Source organism: Amblyraja radiata, chromosome 2, assembly GCF_010909765.2.
Source record: "Amblyraja radiata isolate CabotCenter1 chromosome 2, sAmbRad1.1.pri, whole genome shotgun sequence".
Classification (NCBI taxonomy): Eukaryota; Metazoa; Chordata; class Chondrichthyes; order Rajiformes; family Rajidae; genus Amblyraja; species Amblyraja radiata.
Window position 1 is genome coordinate 130156383 of NC_045957.1, and position 15711 is coordinate 130172093.

At 42.4% G+C, this 15711-nt stretch overlaps 1 protein-coding gene across 7 annotated transcripts in view; it reads left to right on the plus strand.

The window, feature by feature from the left end:
• The window catches only part of kiaa1217 (KIAA1217 ortholog), a 604059-nt gene that overhangs the window by 140244 nt on the left and 448104 nt on the right, over positions 1–15711 (plus strand). The window lies entirely within an intron of this gene.

Genomic DNA, 15711 nt, shown 5'->3' on the forward strand with positions numbered 1-15711 from the left:
GCCAACATGATCGCATCTCCTGTTGATCTTTCATGGCAATAGGCAAATTGAAGTAGGTCCAGGTCATCACCAAAGCAGTGTTTGATTTGTGCCATTACCCACCTCTCAAAGCACTTTATCTCCTTGAATATTGAACAATGACTTTTCTTCGGTATTCACCAAGGAGAAGGATATTGAATTATGTGAGGTAAGGGAAACAAGTAGAGTAGCTATGGAAACTATGAGATTCGAAGAAGAGGAAGTACTGACACTTTTGAGAAATATAAAAGGGGATAAGTCTCCAGGTCCGGACAGGATATTCCCTAGGACATTGAGGGAAGTTAGTGTAGACATAGCAGGGGCTATGACAGAAATATTTCAAATGTCATTAGAAACGGGAATAGTACCGGAGGATTGGCGTACTGCGCATGTTGTTCCATTGTTTAAAAAGGGGTCTAAGAGTAAACCTAGCAATTATAGACCTGTTAGTTTGATGTCAGTGGTGGGCAAATTAATGGAAAGGATACTTAGAGATAATATATATAAGCATCTGGATAAACAGGGTCTGATTAGGAACAGTCAACATGGATTTGTGCCTGGAAGGTCATGTTTGACTAATCTTCTTGAATTTTTTGAAGAGGTTACTCGGGAAATTGATGAGGGTAAAGCAGTGGATGTTGTATATATGGACTTCAGTAAGGCCTTTGACAAGGTTCCTCACGGAAGGTTGGTTAAGAAGGTTCAATGGTTGGGTATTAATGGTGGAGTAGCAAGATGGATTCAACAGTGGCTGAATGGGAGATGCCAGAGAGTAATGGTGGATGGTTGTTTGTCAGGTTGGAGGCCAGTGACTAGTGGGGTGCCACAGGGATCTGTGTTGGGTCCACTGTTGTTTGTCATGTACATCAATGATCTGGATGATGGTGTGGTAAATTGGATTAGTAAGTATGCAGATGATACTAAGATAGGTGGGGTTGTGGATAATGAAGTAGTTTTTCAAAGTCTATAGAGAGATTTATGCCAGTTGGAAGAGTGGGCTGAAAGATGGCAGATGGAGTTTAATGCTGATAAGTGTGAGGTGCTACATCTTGGCAGGACAAATCAAAATAGGACGTACATGGTAAATGGTAGGGAATTGAAGAATGCAGGTGAACAGAGGGATCTGGGAATAACTGTGCACAGTTCCCTGAAAGTGGAATCTCATGTAGATAGGGTGGTAAAGAAAGCTTTTGGTGTGCTGGCCTTTATAAATCAGAGCATTGAGTATAGAAGTTGGGATGTAATGTTAAAATTGTACAAGGCATTGGTGAGGCCAATTCTGGTGTATGGTGTACAATTTTGGTCGCCTAATTATAGGAAGGATGTCAACAAAATAGAGTACAGAGGAGAGTACAGAGGAGATTTACTAGAATGTTGCCTGGGTTTCAGCAACTGAGTTACAGAGAAAGGTTGAAAAAGTTAGGGCTTTATTCTTTGGAGCGTAGAAGGTTAAGGGGGGACTTGATAGAGGTCTTTAAAATGATGAGAGGGATAGACAGAGTTGACGTGGATAAGCTTTTCCCACAGAGTAGGGAAGATTCAAACAAGGGGACATGACTTGAGAATTAAGGGACAGAAGTTTAGGGGTAACATGAGGGGGAACTTCTTTACTCAGAGAGTGGTGGCTGTGTGGAATGAGCTTCCAGTGAAGGTGGTGGAGGCAGGTTCGTTTTTATCATTTAAAAATAAATTGGATAGTTATATGGACGGGAAAGGAATGGAGGGTTATGGTCTGAGCGCAGGTATATGGGACTAGGGGAGAATACGTGTTCGGCTCGGACTAGAAGGGTTGAGATGGCCTGTTTCCGTGCTGTAATTGTTATATGGTTATATGGTTTATCTCAATGGATGTGAATGCCACTGGTAGTCACCTTGCTCTTGGGCACGTATTATCATGTATTTTTAAAGCAGCTGGGGACCTCTGACTGTAGGTCAGTGTGAGATCTAGTTGGTCTACGCAAGTTTTGAGGCCAGGTACACGATCAGGTCTGGACACTCTCCAAGGGGTCACCATCGTGAAGGTTCTTTTGACGTCACCCTCTGAGTCTGAGATCACATGGTTGTTGGGGAGCTGTGGCATTTGTGAAACTACATTGTTTTTCTCCCTTTCAACACAAACAGCATTGAAGATTACTCAGTGAGTCAGGCAGCATCTCTGGAGGAATGGAATAGGTGACGTTTCGGATTAAGACCCTTCTTCAGACAGAAGAAGGACCTTGACCTGAAACGTTACTGATCCCTTCCTCCAGAGATGCTGCCTGACCCGCTGAGTAATGCCCCTGTCCCACTTAGGAAACCTGAACGGAAACCTCTGGAGACTTTGGGCCCCACCCAAGGTTTCCGTGCGGTTCCCGGAGGTTTTTGTCAGTCTCCCTACCTGCTTCCACTGCCTGCAACCTCCGGCAACCACCTGCATCCTCCGTTCAGGTTTCCTAAGTGGGATAGGGGCATTACTCCAGCATTTTGTTTCTATCTTTGGTGTAAACCAGCATCTACAGTTCCTTCATATACCTAGAAAGCATTGAGCTCATGTGATGATGTGTTACTGTCACTTGTGCTGCTTGGTTTAACCTTATAGGAAAAAACGTTGTGTACTTTTATCACAAATGGATCCATAATTGTCCTTTTATCTCCATCTTATGCAAATATATCAGTTTTACTTTGAGGTATATTATGACGCTCTTTTTTAAACAATGTACTTTGCTCTGTTTAGTATGGAACAGTAGTCCCAGTGCCCCAGTGTAAGGTGCCAATTTGTTCCCAGTTTCTAGCATTAGATGTAATTGCTTCAGACCTCATTTGCTGTTTGTTTCAGTACAGCAGCCTCCTGATGGCGTATTTAGTGACGTCTCCATGGTAACCTAATGAAATTGGTACTGTGCAGACAGAAAGAACAGCCAGGATATTCCAATTATGTTGGTCGTTCTGTAATTGTTTGTAATGATCCTTGTAATTTACATGATTTTCTAGAGCAATTCACAGCAATAATTTACATTGTGACCATTTTGTCTCTTTAGAAAAAGTTTGTCTCAAAATTTAAATGCAACTACTGCCATTAAGTGGCAACAGAATCATCTGCATGCATCATTTTGCCCAGAGTCTGTCATGAAACTAACACAGTATCATGTCCTCCACAAATTCTAGAGCAAAATTGCAATGTCATTATCGGTTGGAAATAATGTAATCAAAATTCCATGTCCTTTTGATTTAATGGTTACGTGGTACATTACCATAAGAAAAGTCTTAAAGTAAAGTATTGTGCTATAAAATGTGCACTAGGGGCGGCACGGTGGCGCTGCGGTGGAGTTGCTGACTTACAGCGCTTGCACTGCCAGAGACCCAGGTTACAGGTGCTGTCCGTACGGAGTTTGTATCTTCTCCCTGTGACCACGTGGATTTGCTCCGAGATCTTCGCTTTCCTCACACACTACAAAGACGTACATGTTTGTAGGTTAATTGACTTGGAATAAGTGTAGATTGTCCCTAGGGTGTGTAGGATAGTGTTAATGTGCTGGGATCACTGGTTGGTGTGGACTCGCTGGGCTGAAGGGTCTGTTTCCTCCTTGTATCTCTAAACCTAAAACATGGATACAATTGTGAAGAACCTGGTCACAAGAACATCAGATAAACACATAATCATAATCATACTTTATTAGCCAAGTATGTTTTGCAACATACAAGGAATTTGATTTGCCATAGAGTCATGCTAATAAAAAACAACAGAACACACACTATACATTTTAACATAAACATCCATCACAGTGACTCCTCCATATTCCTCACTGTGATGGAAGGCGAAAAAAGGTTCAATCTCTTCCCTTCTTTGTTCTCCCGCGGTCGGGGGCCTCTAACCTTCCGTTGACAGGACGATCTTTACTCCCGTAGCCAGCGGCATTTGGGCCCTCCGAGTCGAGGCGATCAAGCTCCTGCATCAGGGGGGATCTCAGCTCCCCGCGCCGGGTGGTCAGACCCCGGGTCGGGGTTGGTCGAAACCTTCTGCAACTTTGTAGCTCCCGACTCGGTCTCTATCCGAGACTGCGAGGTTCGCGATGTTGTAATACGCAGGCCGGTGGTTGGAGCGTCGATCCCAGGCAAGGGATCAGCCCCGATGGTAAGTCCAGGGCCCCGTGGTGGGGCTCAAAGTCAGTCCTGAGCAAGGCCTTCAGCTCCACGATGTTAGGCCGCAGAGTGACCGGAGAAACGACCCGGAAAACAATCGTATCTCAGGCAAGGTGAGAGATTGAAAAAAAGTTTCCCTCGACGCCCCCGACCACACCCCACATGAAACAAACCAGAGAACATTAACACAAACTTTTAAAACACACTAAAAATAACAAAAAAAAGAAGAAAGGACAGACAGACTGTTGGCGAGGCTGCCATCGCGACACCACCCATTCATTTAATCACTTGAGGTCTGTGCAATCAGAATATCTTTAGGTAAAAACATCCGAAATTAATCAATGGGCCTTTACATCTTTGTGTTGGTTACTTGAGGGCATTACATCCCAATTGCCTTGAGTGTAACTGCGGAGCATCACTCTTCAATTGCTGAAACCTGGGGACATTGGATATGGCACTGTTTTTCATCATTTACATTATATTGTTCAGGTCTTCATGCATTATCGCTCATCTAATGAAGTCTTAAGCCATGCCTTTATTACCTCTGGACATGACTGTTACAATAAAATGTTGCCTGGCCTCCCTCTGAGCTCATGCCAATAACTACAACCCCAATCCAAACACACATAAAGTTGTACTCGTCCATGACCTCTGCGTTTTCCAACATACTTTGGCTCCTTGCCCCGTAATGCCTACATTTTTAAATTCTCATGGGTTTGGTGTTTGTGTTGGCTTCTAATCTTACATCCATAGGCTACTGAATGTCTTCTCTCACGCATGACCTTTGGTGACAGTGATCAGTTCTCTGGATCTAGTTAATACTAGACCAATTGCAGACCCGTTGGGTCTGTTCCCCCAACGTGCGGTTGTGGGGGGGGGGGAGGCGGCATGCAGCGTCACAAACACTAACTATCCCCCACCCCCGCACACACGCTAATTACCCTCCTTGATATTATATTAATATTATTAATTTGCTCCTTTTACCCCATAACCACCCTATCTACTGACGCATAGCCCCCAACTTGCAGTCACATCTAGAGAGGGGCGGGGGGGGGGGGGGGGCGGGGGTAGAGAGTGCGCGCAGAGAGAGAGGGGGCAGGGACATATAGAGAGGCAGAGACAGAGAGAGAGGGGCAAGAGGGAGAGGGGGTGGAGGGGAGGAAAAGAGGGAGGGTGGGTGAGGGGGAAAGGTGAGGGAGGAGGGGAGAGAGGGGAGAGAAAGAGGGGAGGGGGGGAGGGGGGAGAGAGAGGAGGTGCTGAGTGAGAGGGAGAGAGGGGTGCTGTGAGGGGAGGGGGAGAGGTGGGGAGCAGGAAGGGGGGAGGGTGGAGGGAAGGGGGTAGGAGGGAGAGGTGGGGAGAGAGAGGAGGGGAGAGAGAGAGAGAGGGGGAGGGGAGGGGGTAGGGGGGAGAGGTGGGGAGAGAGAGGAGGGGAGAGAGAGAGAGTGCCTTTTTACTTCAACCCAAACCCCCCAAACAACCATTTGCAGGCAGTGCCTTTTTACTTCAAACAACCATATTTTCATTTTCAAACCACATTAAGATCACTCACGGTTGAGTAGACATGTGTTCAGTGTTAATCAGAGCTCAGAGAGACGTGACCTCCATCTTGCAGAGACTGAGTGAGGCACACCACTTCCTGGTTTTATAGTCCCTCCCCCTCCCTCCAGCAGGGGCAGCAGAGAGAATGGTGATTTAAAAAAATCAATAATATCTCTCTGATTTTTCATCGATGGGAAAAATCCTCTGGTCCAGGAAGGCAGACGTGGGCTCTGAGCGAGGTGGCCAAAAATGACGGCCGTAGGTGGAGGCGTTGTCTCGGAAATCGCAGCACAGTGGGCCAAAAGTGGTCAAGATCAGACTTTTAGTAATATATAGAAGATAGATAGATATAGATAGATAGATTGGTGAAATCAACCTCAAGTAGTTTTGATATTAGTCCTTATGGAATTGAACAGCAGTTGTAACACTTCCTCATTAATCGTAAATTAGTGTTGAGTTAGTCCACTTATTGCATTTTGCCAGTATGGAACTGTAATACTGCTCACAACAGTTTTTGTAATAAAAGGACCTTTATACTATGTAATATGCAAGCAGTATTTTGTCACTGAAGTGTCATTTAGTGTGTAACTTCATTGAAAAAATGAAGTTCGTGCTTCCTTTTTAGATCAGCTAAAGACTATATATCTTGGATCAAATGAAGCTCAGACTATTTTAAAAATATATAATTCCATTTGTTATTTCTTACGTTGTTGACATATTTTCTGAGGGAATGTGATTTATCTGTTTTTTTGAACTAATAACCTTTTCCTCTTTCTCTATCCATTTTCATGCAAGAAGCATTACATTTCCAAGTGTGAATGCATGATGCTGAGTTATGATGGATATGATTTATTTACTCTCGTCAATATGCTCTGTGGCACTGCATTGTACAGTAAATCTAGCTGTGTACCTCTTTCTGACAGTTGTATTATACTTCATAAGGCATAATCCATGACGCCTTTATAAAAGAGCTGCGGGTAAACTAGAATGTACCATTTTAAAGTCTCAAGATCCATCTGCAAGTGAACAAATATAGTCATAGAATCATACAGCACGGAAACAGGCCCTTCAGCCCAACTTGTCCATGCTGACGAAAATACCCCATCAAAGCTAGTCCCATTGAATTGCATTTGGCCCAAATCCCTCTAAATCTTTCCTCTCCATGTACCACTCCAAGTGTCTTCTAAATGTTGTTATTGTACCTGCTTCAACTACTTCTGCTGACAGCTCATTCCATTTATCCACCATCCACTGAGTCAAGAAGTTGCCCCTCAGTTTCTTATTCAATCTTTCCCCTCTCACCTTAAACCTATGTTCTCTGGTTCTTGATTCCCCTACCCTGGGAAAGAGACTGTACATTCACCCTCTCATGATTTTATACATCTCTGGAAGATCAAATCCTGCGGTATGGGGAATTAAATTGGTGCTTGGTTCACTAACTTTACAAATAGTAATTAGAGAGGAATGCATTTACACATCAGTTTGCATGCCCCCTTCGGAAAACCCTTCAGTGCTTTGCAGCTAGTATTTTTTGTTTGGAATGTAAACATGGATGTTATGTTGGAAATGAGACAGGCAATCTTATGCAGCAAATTCCCAGAAGCAGTTGTATAATAGTGATCTGATGGTACACAAAAATGCTGGAGAAACTCAGCAGTGATCTGATAATCAGTTTTAGGAAATCTCAATTAAGGATCAATCTCGACCAGGACAAAAAGAATGATTTCCCTTCTCTTTGTACTGGTGCTTCAGAGTGCTATGTACCAAACTGAAAGAGCAGACTGGACTTCACTTAATGGCTCCTCCGAATGAACTGTGCAGCTCCACCTGGAGCACGAGCCTACATTTGTTGCTCATTGCTTTTGGGGTTTAACTTTGGAATGCATTTTATTTTAACATTTTAATACAGCTAGAGTGACAAAAAATTGCACACAGTAATAACAAAATATTGGAAATATTGGAGTAACTCTGCCGAGTTAGAGCATCAGGATTATAGCATCTGCAGTTCCTTGTGTCTCAGCAATATATCACAATTGTTTTTCCCTGCAATGTCACACGTAGTGCGGCATGCAGTACATTGTTCAGGCCTATAAGTGCTTCTGAGTCGTGGACTACCTACTGCAGGCTTCCCCAGGCACTGGAAATATTCCACAAATGCTGTTTCTGTAAAATCCTCCAAATTCACTCGATGAACGAGTCAAACTTCAGTGCCCTGACCCAGGCCCACACTCCCAGCACTGAGATTTGAGTTATCTCAATTGATCACCTGACAGCAGTCTCCCAAAACAGGTACATGATTCCCGAAGCCACAAGATGCTGGAATCTCGAGATTTGTCGTGTGCAGGCAGCAGGCAGGCAGGGGACAAAAGATGCAAGAATGCACTCCAAACGCCCTTGAATAACTGAAACATTCCCATTGACCTCTCAAAGTAGAAAATAAAAATTTAGGATGATAATAAGTTCCTTGAGGCCATGCATCTGGAGGCATGGACAATTCCTGAGAAAATGGTGAAAAGATTGCACCAAGCTGCTTCTCAGTCACCGGCATCCCATCTGTTGGAGAGTCAGCAGTCCCCTACACCAGCTTCACAAACCACCTCTAAACACCTGATATTGGAGCCATTTGTGATCCGAAGGCACTGCCAGAGCAGAAAATAATTGTCACTGCCACAGCGATATGGAATCTGTATAAATACCTTTACCAAGAGTGCGATTAAGTGATAGATTTAGGCTTGATATATATTAATCATGGTACACAAAATTGCTGGAGAAGCTCAGCGGGCGCAGCAGCATCTATGGAGCGAAGGAAATAGGCAACGTTTCGGGCCGAAACCCTTCTTCAGACTGATCCATGATATATTAATCATGATTGGAAATCATAAATTCATGACTCTGCTATCAGCTAGGTAGGCACAAAATGCTGGAGTAACTCAGCGGGACAGGCAGCATCTCTGGAGAGAAGGAATGGGTGATGTTTTGGGTCGAGACCCTTCTTCAGTGATTTCCCCCTCTGTGATTCCACCTTCCCTCTGATCCCCCTCTGTGATTCCTGCTATCAGCTACCTATATTGAGAGGTTAATTTTATCTTCCATCCCGACGTGATAGAAAATGGCTGTGGATGATGGTGCAGGTGTGCGTAGGCAGTGTGTGCATTGTGCAAGTTATTTTGTGATGGCAGCCTCTGGTTAGAACATAGAAAAGTACGTACAGTACAGGAACAGGCCCATCAGCCCATAATGTCTGTGCTGAACCTATCGTCAAGGTAAACTAATCTCATCTGCCTACAAGTGACCCATATCCCTCCATTCCCAGAACCATCATGTGCTTTCCATCCATGTGCAACTGTTTGTACAATGGACGGTAATCTTGGTGCTTTGGGAATGGGAAGAATTTGGGATTATTTGCAGATAGGTTGAAGGGGGGGATTGTGAGGCTGAATTGACAAAAAGTTGTGGATAAGCTTAAGGAAACGGAAAAAGTAGTTCTGAGTTGGTGTCCTGAATAACCGTAGGTGGGTGGATGCATGGGATCTGGGAGGGGTGGGATGGTATCTGCCATCACTGGGGAAGTTCCTGAATGTGGAGAAACAAGAGGTGGATCCTCAAGGTTTCGAAGCATTGGGATAGGACAACTGGATCTCACCCTGAGAATGGATTTGAGAGGAAAGGCGTACAATAGTTAAAGCTTTGAAAAGAACCATTCACTTTGTTAACAGGATTGCAAAACGGTGTCAAAATGGTGAGAAAATAAGAATCTGTATAGGGTGTAAACGAGAAAGAGGATGGTTGCTCAATGTGATGGAATTCCTTCACAGACAAAGGTGAGACCCTGGCAGGCTAGAGCACTTCAGGCAGATTGCCCTGGACACAAAAAGCTGGAGTAACTCAGCGGGACAGGCAGCATCTCTGGAGAGAAGGAATGGGTGACGTTTCAAGTCGAGAAGGGTGTCGACCTGAAACATCACCTTTCCTTATCACCAGAGATGCTGCCTGTCCCACTGAGTTACTCCAGCTTTTTATGTCTATCTTTGGTTTAAAGCAGCATAGAAACATAGAAAATAGGTGCAGGAGGAGGCCATTCAGCCCTTCGAGCCAGCACCGCCATTCATTGTAATCATGGCTGATCGTTCCCTATCAATAACCCGTGCCTGCCTTCTCCCCATATCCCTTGACTCCATTAGTCCCTAGAGCTCAATCTAACTCCCTCTTAAATCAATCCAGTGATTTGGCCTCAACTGCCCTCTATGCAGGGAATTCCATAAATTCACAACTCTCTGGGTGAAAAAGTTTTTTCTCACCTCAGTCTTAAATAACCTCCCATTTATTCTAAGACTGTGGCCCCTGGTTCTGGACTCACCCAACATTGGGATCATTTTTCCTGCATCTAGCTTGTCCAGTCCTTTTATAATTTTATATGTTTCCATAAGAACCCCCTCATCCTTCTAAGGCATCTGCAGTTCCTACTCACACAGAATTTCCTGGACTGTTATTTGGGGTAGATGTATATAATATAAATGACCAATGGGTATAATGAATTTGAGCAGGACACAATCTCCTTGGCATAGTGGCAAATATCATGTCCTGTCCGTATCACATTTACTTGAACATGTTTTATTTCTAACCTCCTTTTACGGTAGTAACTGATGTTGCTCAGTAACCAGATGAAATTAATTTGCTTCACCTTGGAAAAGGAGTTTTGCAGAAATCATGGAGGTTTGTAGAGCTGGAAGATATTCAGGGCAATGTTGGGCAAGGACATGAAGTGATCTATGAGCAAGGATGAGGATTTTAGGATTGAAGCATTGCTAACCAGAGGTGGGTGTGGCTTACGGCACACTTGATGGATGAATGGGATGTTGTGAGTCAGGATGCAGATGGAAGAATTGCCAGTGACCTTGAGTTTAGGAGGATGAAAGGCGGAAGGTCAGCAGAGGGCATTGGAATTGTAAAGTGTAGAAGCGGAATTAAACACTGATTAAGCTTCAATCAGCAGATGATCTAAGGAAGGACAGAGTCAGACACTATTACGGAGATGGAAAAGCCATCTGCTGTGAAGGCGCAAGTATTTAATGGGAAGTTAAATACCATATTTATGAGCCATTTGATTCTTCGGGACTAAATTGGGAAAATTTGCTGAAAGATTCTGACACAATTGATGATTGGAATGATTCTTCTGACAATATGTTGAAATTATAATTTATGGTTTGGTTTGCCATCCTTATGGAGTTGGTTCTTTATGATTTTATTTGAATCGATTGTTGAGTGCAGCAGTGGCCTATGTGAACAATTTTGCTAAATTGCTTGTCACTTTAATAATTAATGGAAAATATTGCAGTGAATTGCATTTCTTCATTGCCCTCTGATGACTAAACATGTTGCAATAATTCAGCTCGCTTTTCTTCCAATTAAGACGACCATTGTTTTCTACAAACGTTACAAACACTGCAACAAAGAGACTCAAATCTATTGGAAATATTGTACTTTATCTGTAATACCAACTTGACAACATTAATGTGTGGCTGAACTTCTGAACTGCTCTCCTGTGACTTGTACTTTAATTACTCACGCACTAGATTCTGATTTAAATAGAGTTTCAAGCTTCAACCTCAAAGCCACCGTAACAATGGGTGCTGTCATCCTGCTTCCTGTCAGATTTGTGGTTTCAGGAGTCTATCTTTGATCAGCAATTGTTTCATTGCGGATGGGGCCAGGGCTTTGGCGAGCACTAATGAGCCTGTTCAACTGAAACTGGACCTATTTTGACTTGTTTACAACCAATAGATATAGGAACTCAACACACACATTCCACCCCCTCCAATTTGTGCTCCATGGGAGAGCACTGCAGGAAACCCACCAAATGCTTTCTCGCCGACCTGCTTTTTTGCGTTTCCTCTAAAGTTCTCTGCAGTGCCATGAAATAACATCATCTGGACAAGGATACAGCACATTGAGAAAATATATTTTCAAGAGGGCACTGTGACATATTGAATGAAAAGTTTGTTTAACAGGTTGCTGAACAACACTGTATGTAACAGCAACTTCAGTCAGAATAATTTTTAAAGTGGAAGGGATCAAAAGAGATCCTGTGTGATTTGGGAAAGAGTTCCAGATTACTTTGGAAGAAAACCACCCAATCAATCAAATATGCATTTGTAGCCAGTATTCTTGAATTTCCATGATGGTATGTAACTAGTTTGTTTATCATTTTTAATTTGTATTAATGAGCTGTATAAAAGGTGCACTTTTGAACTGATATTGATGAATTTATTGACCAAGGAGGCTGCATTTCTCTGGTGATGCTTCAGAAAGGGAGCGGCTCACAAATATATATATATTTGATATATATATATATATATATATATATATATATATATATATATATATATATATATATATATATATATAAATCATCATCTGGATTTACTCAGACTTTTAAATGAGACAGGACCCTACATTACCAGAAATGCAAGTTAACCAAAACCAATGAGACTTCCTGTCTCATTTCTCCAGGCTTTTAAACTAAGCTGACTGGGTTTTACTTTTGAACGAAAAGGTTTCTAGTTGACTGGCCTCCTAAGTGGAATGGAACATAAAGCTGCCTGTGAAAAGCAATATTTTTTCAATTTACTTTGTAAAAGACTTGCCTCATTAACATTAGTCATCTCTAGTGAGGAGTATCTTCACCTTAAGTATCTTGAAATAGAATCTTTATTAACATCAGTATTTTTATTAAGTGTGCTTATTAATGTGAGTAAGTAATTATGTTTGGAGCAGTAAGTCAATAGCAGTTCTGATGTAAACTCAAAAGGGTAAATGTAACTGAAGTTAGTGGTGAGATCGGATTCATATGGTTTAGAAGCTTCACAGTCAAGTTGTGAAATGCAGATGGTGAAGACTCAGTCGGCAGTTAAAGACAGAACAGCAGTGTTATGTGAGGTAGGAATTCACCTCCTTGCAGCTTGCTTTTTCTGGCAATTTCATCTGACTCAAAGCAACAGCATAAAAACGGCTTGTGCATCTTCAATGACTGTGGAGCTTGACTGCAAAACAAAAGCATAAAGCAGATTCTGCAGATACTATGAGTAAGTAATCCAGTTTTCATTACCAGCATGAAGCTACAAAGTTAAGGTTGGCCTTTCGTACCTAGTTGCTGTACTGGGAAATCTAAAAAACATTTGCATACAAGATTGTTTCGTAGTGGATCGTCTTTGATTTATTTGTGTAATACTGTACTCTGAAACATCTATTAATTTGATAAAACATTGATTTGAACATAGTATATTCATAGACTGCTTCCTTCCACTTTCGGTAATGGTAAAGAATGTAACACATTAAGTTTAGTTCTAATGAGCAATTGGAAATCTTATTGTTCTGCAGTCTTTTCTATTGTAACATAACTGTGAGGAATAGAAATGTAAATTAACTCTAAAATTCCTAACGAGGGTTTTTCTTGAAATACCTACAGCCTTAGTGCATTCCTTTTCATTTGCTGACAAGGGAAATCCTTGGAATGCTAAGTTTAATGAGCGTTAAGTCTCCTGAGGTATTGGAGTAGAATTTCTGTCTGTGAGGATGTAAAGCGGGGGAGTGTGTGTGTGTTTGACTGTGTGTTATATGTGCATATGTATGTATTTTTGGGTGGGGGGGGGGGGGAGCTCTGAGCATGTCATAGCAGAAGAGGAAGGAGTCAATCAGGGACAAGTAAGGACAACTTCTCAGCATATTCATTACATGTGTGGAATTTACAATTAACTTCTAAAGCATTAGGTCAGTTTAGGTTTGGGCATTAGGAGCTGAGAGCTGGCTCCAACAAAATTAAATTGATGTGAAAGTTCCCATTGTACCTGTCGTTGGCTTGTTGACAGAAATATTTTGATTTGTTGTAGGTTTCTTTGACCAGGTTAAAATTCCTAACTTGATTATTGCAAATTGTCCGATTGTGTTAATATTTAACTACTTTTTGAATTTTAACAGCAGTTAACATGGACCATAGACAGGTTAGATGGTCAGAATCTTTTTTTCCCAGGGCAGGAGAGTCTAAAAATAGAGAGTGCAGTTTTAAGGTAAGAGGGACTTAATTTATAGGAAGTCCGAGGAGTACGTTTTTCACACAGAGGGTGATGAATATTTGTAACAAGCAGCCAGAGGAGGTAGGGGGAACAGATACTATTACAACATAAAATATTAGACAGGTACATGGATCGGAAAGGAGTGTTAGGATGCGGGCCTAATGCAAACAAATGGGATTAGCATAGATAGTCATGGATGAGGTGCCCGATAAGGGCATGTTTTTTTACTTGTGCGTTTCCACGATTCTCAGGTTGTCTGAAATCTTTTCAGCTGCAACTTACATTATGTAATACATCTGTTTTTCGGTATTTGTCTGTATCCAGTGTTTGACTTTGCAAGTAGTCGAAATGAGACTTCTCTGAACTATTATTCACTTTTGAATGAAGTGGCATTCAAAGCTGGAGATATACACGCTAGAGGCAGGAAACATGTTCCCGATGTTGGGGGAGTCCAGAGCCAGGGGCCACAGTTTAAGAATAAGGAGTAAGTCATTTAGAATGGAGACGAGGAAACACTTTTTCTCACAGAGAGTGGTGAGTCTGTGGAATTCTCCGCCTCAGAGGGCGGTGGGGGCCGGTTCTCTGGATGCTTTCAAGAAAGAGCTAGATAGGGCTCTTAAAAATATCAGTCAGGGGATATGGGGAGAAGGCAGGAATGGGGTACTGATTGGGGATGATCAGCCATGATCAAATTGAATGGCAGTGCTGGCTCGAAGGGCCGAATGGCCTACTCCTGCACCTATTGTCTATTACACAACATGCTGGAGTAACTCAGTGGGACAGGCAGCATTTCTGGAGAGAAGGAGGGACGTTTCATGACGAGCCCTTTCTTCAGATTCGATCCAAAACACCACCCATTCCTTCTCTCCTAAGATGCTGCCTGTCCCGTTGAGTTACTCCAGCATTTTGTGACTCTCTTCAGTGTAAACCAGCATCTGCAGTTCCTTCCTGCATATTTCAATGCTGATGTGCCCCCTAGCTGGCACAGTCAGTGAACCTCTGGACAAAGCAAACTGATTGTATCTTTGTGGTGTGTTTCTCCAAGTAAAAACGGTTAATCAGTAGGTTTAGTAATATTATAGTTAGTCGGAAGAATATATAGGACTTGGAGTAGAAGTTTGTGGCTTGAAGACAAAGCAGGTGTTTTGGGTTTCAGCCCAAAACGTTGCCTATTTCCTTCACTCCATAGTTGCTGCTGCACACGCTGAGTTTCTCCAGCATTTTTGTGTACCTTCGATTTTCCAGCATCTGCAGTTCCTTCTTAAACACAGGTGTTTTTGAGAGCTGAGTTCATGTCGCAAACAATTGCGCCAAAGGTTTGCAGCTTCTTCCACTGGCAGAAGTACTTTGCATGGTGTTAATTGACAAACATTAACCCTAATCACATTTGGCATTGTTAGTCTTAATGTGGTTGCAGTTTTAATGAAGGTGTTGTAGTAAAGCAAAGTGGAAGTTCAGGGAAGGAAGTCCAGAGATTTGGAATGAGAGGAGGAGATGGGGCATTTAAATTCAAACTTATACCGTGGATAAAGTGTGAAGATACAGATACTTGGGGCAGTCACTGGAAGTGTTTTGATGACTGACAGTATTATGGGCAAGGAGGTGCTAAACATCCTAATGTGCATGAAGATAGATAGTCCTCCTGGGCTTGACCAGGGCACTGTGGGATGCTGGAGAGGAAATTGCAGTTGCCCTGGCTAAGATTTATGTCAACATTAATTATTAATTACAGGTGGGGGAGTGAGGTGGCACAAATGAGAAAGGGAGAATTAGTTAAAATGGGAGAATTCAGTGTTTATGTTTAATTCATTAATGGAACAACTCTGTTTTAGCTTTAGCCCCTGCTGGACTTCCTGTTTTTACACTCCACATTGATGTTCTCTATATTTGCAGAGTGAAAAGTAAAGTTTCAGAGTAATATACAGCCCAATTACCAAATGCTTGATTTTTCTCTTTGGGACGATCC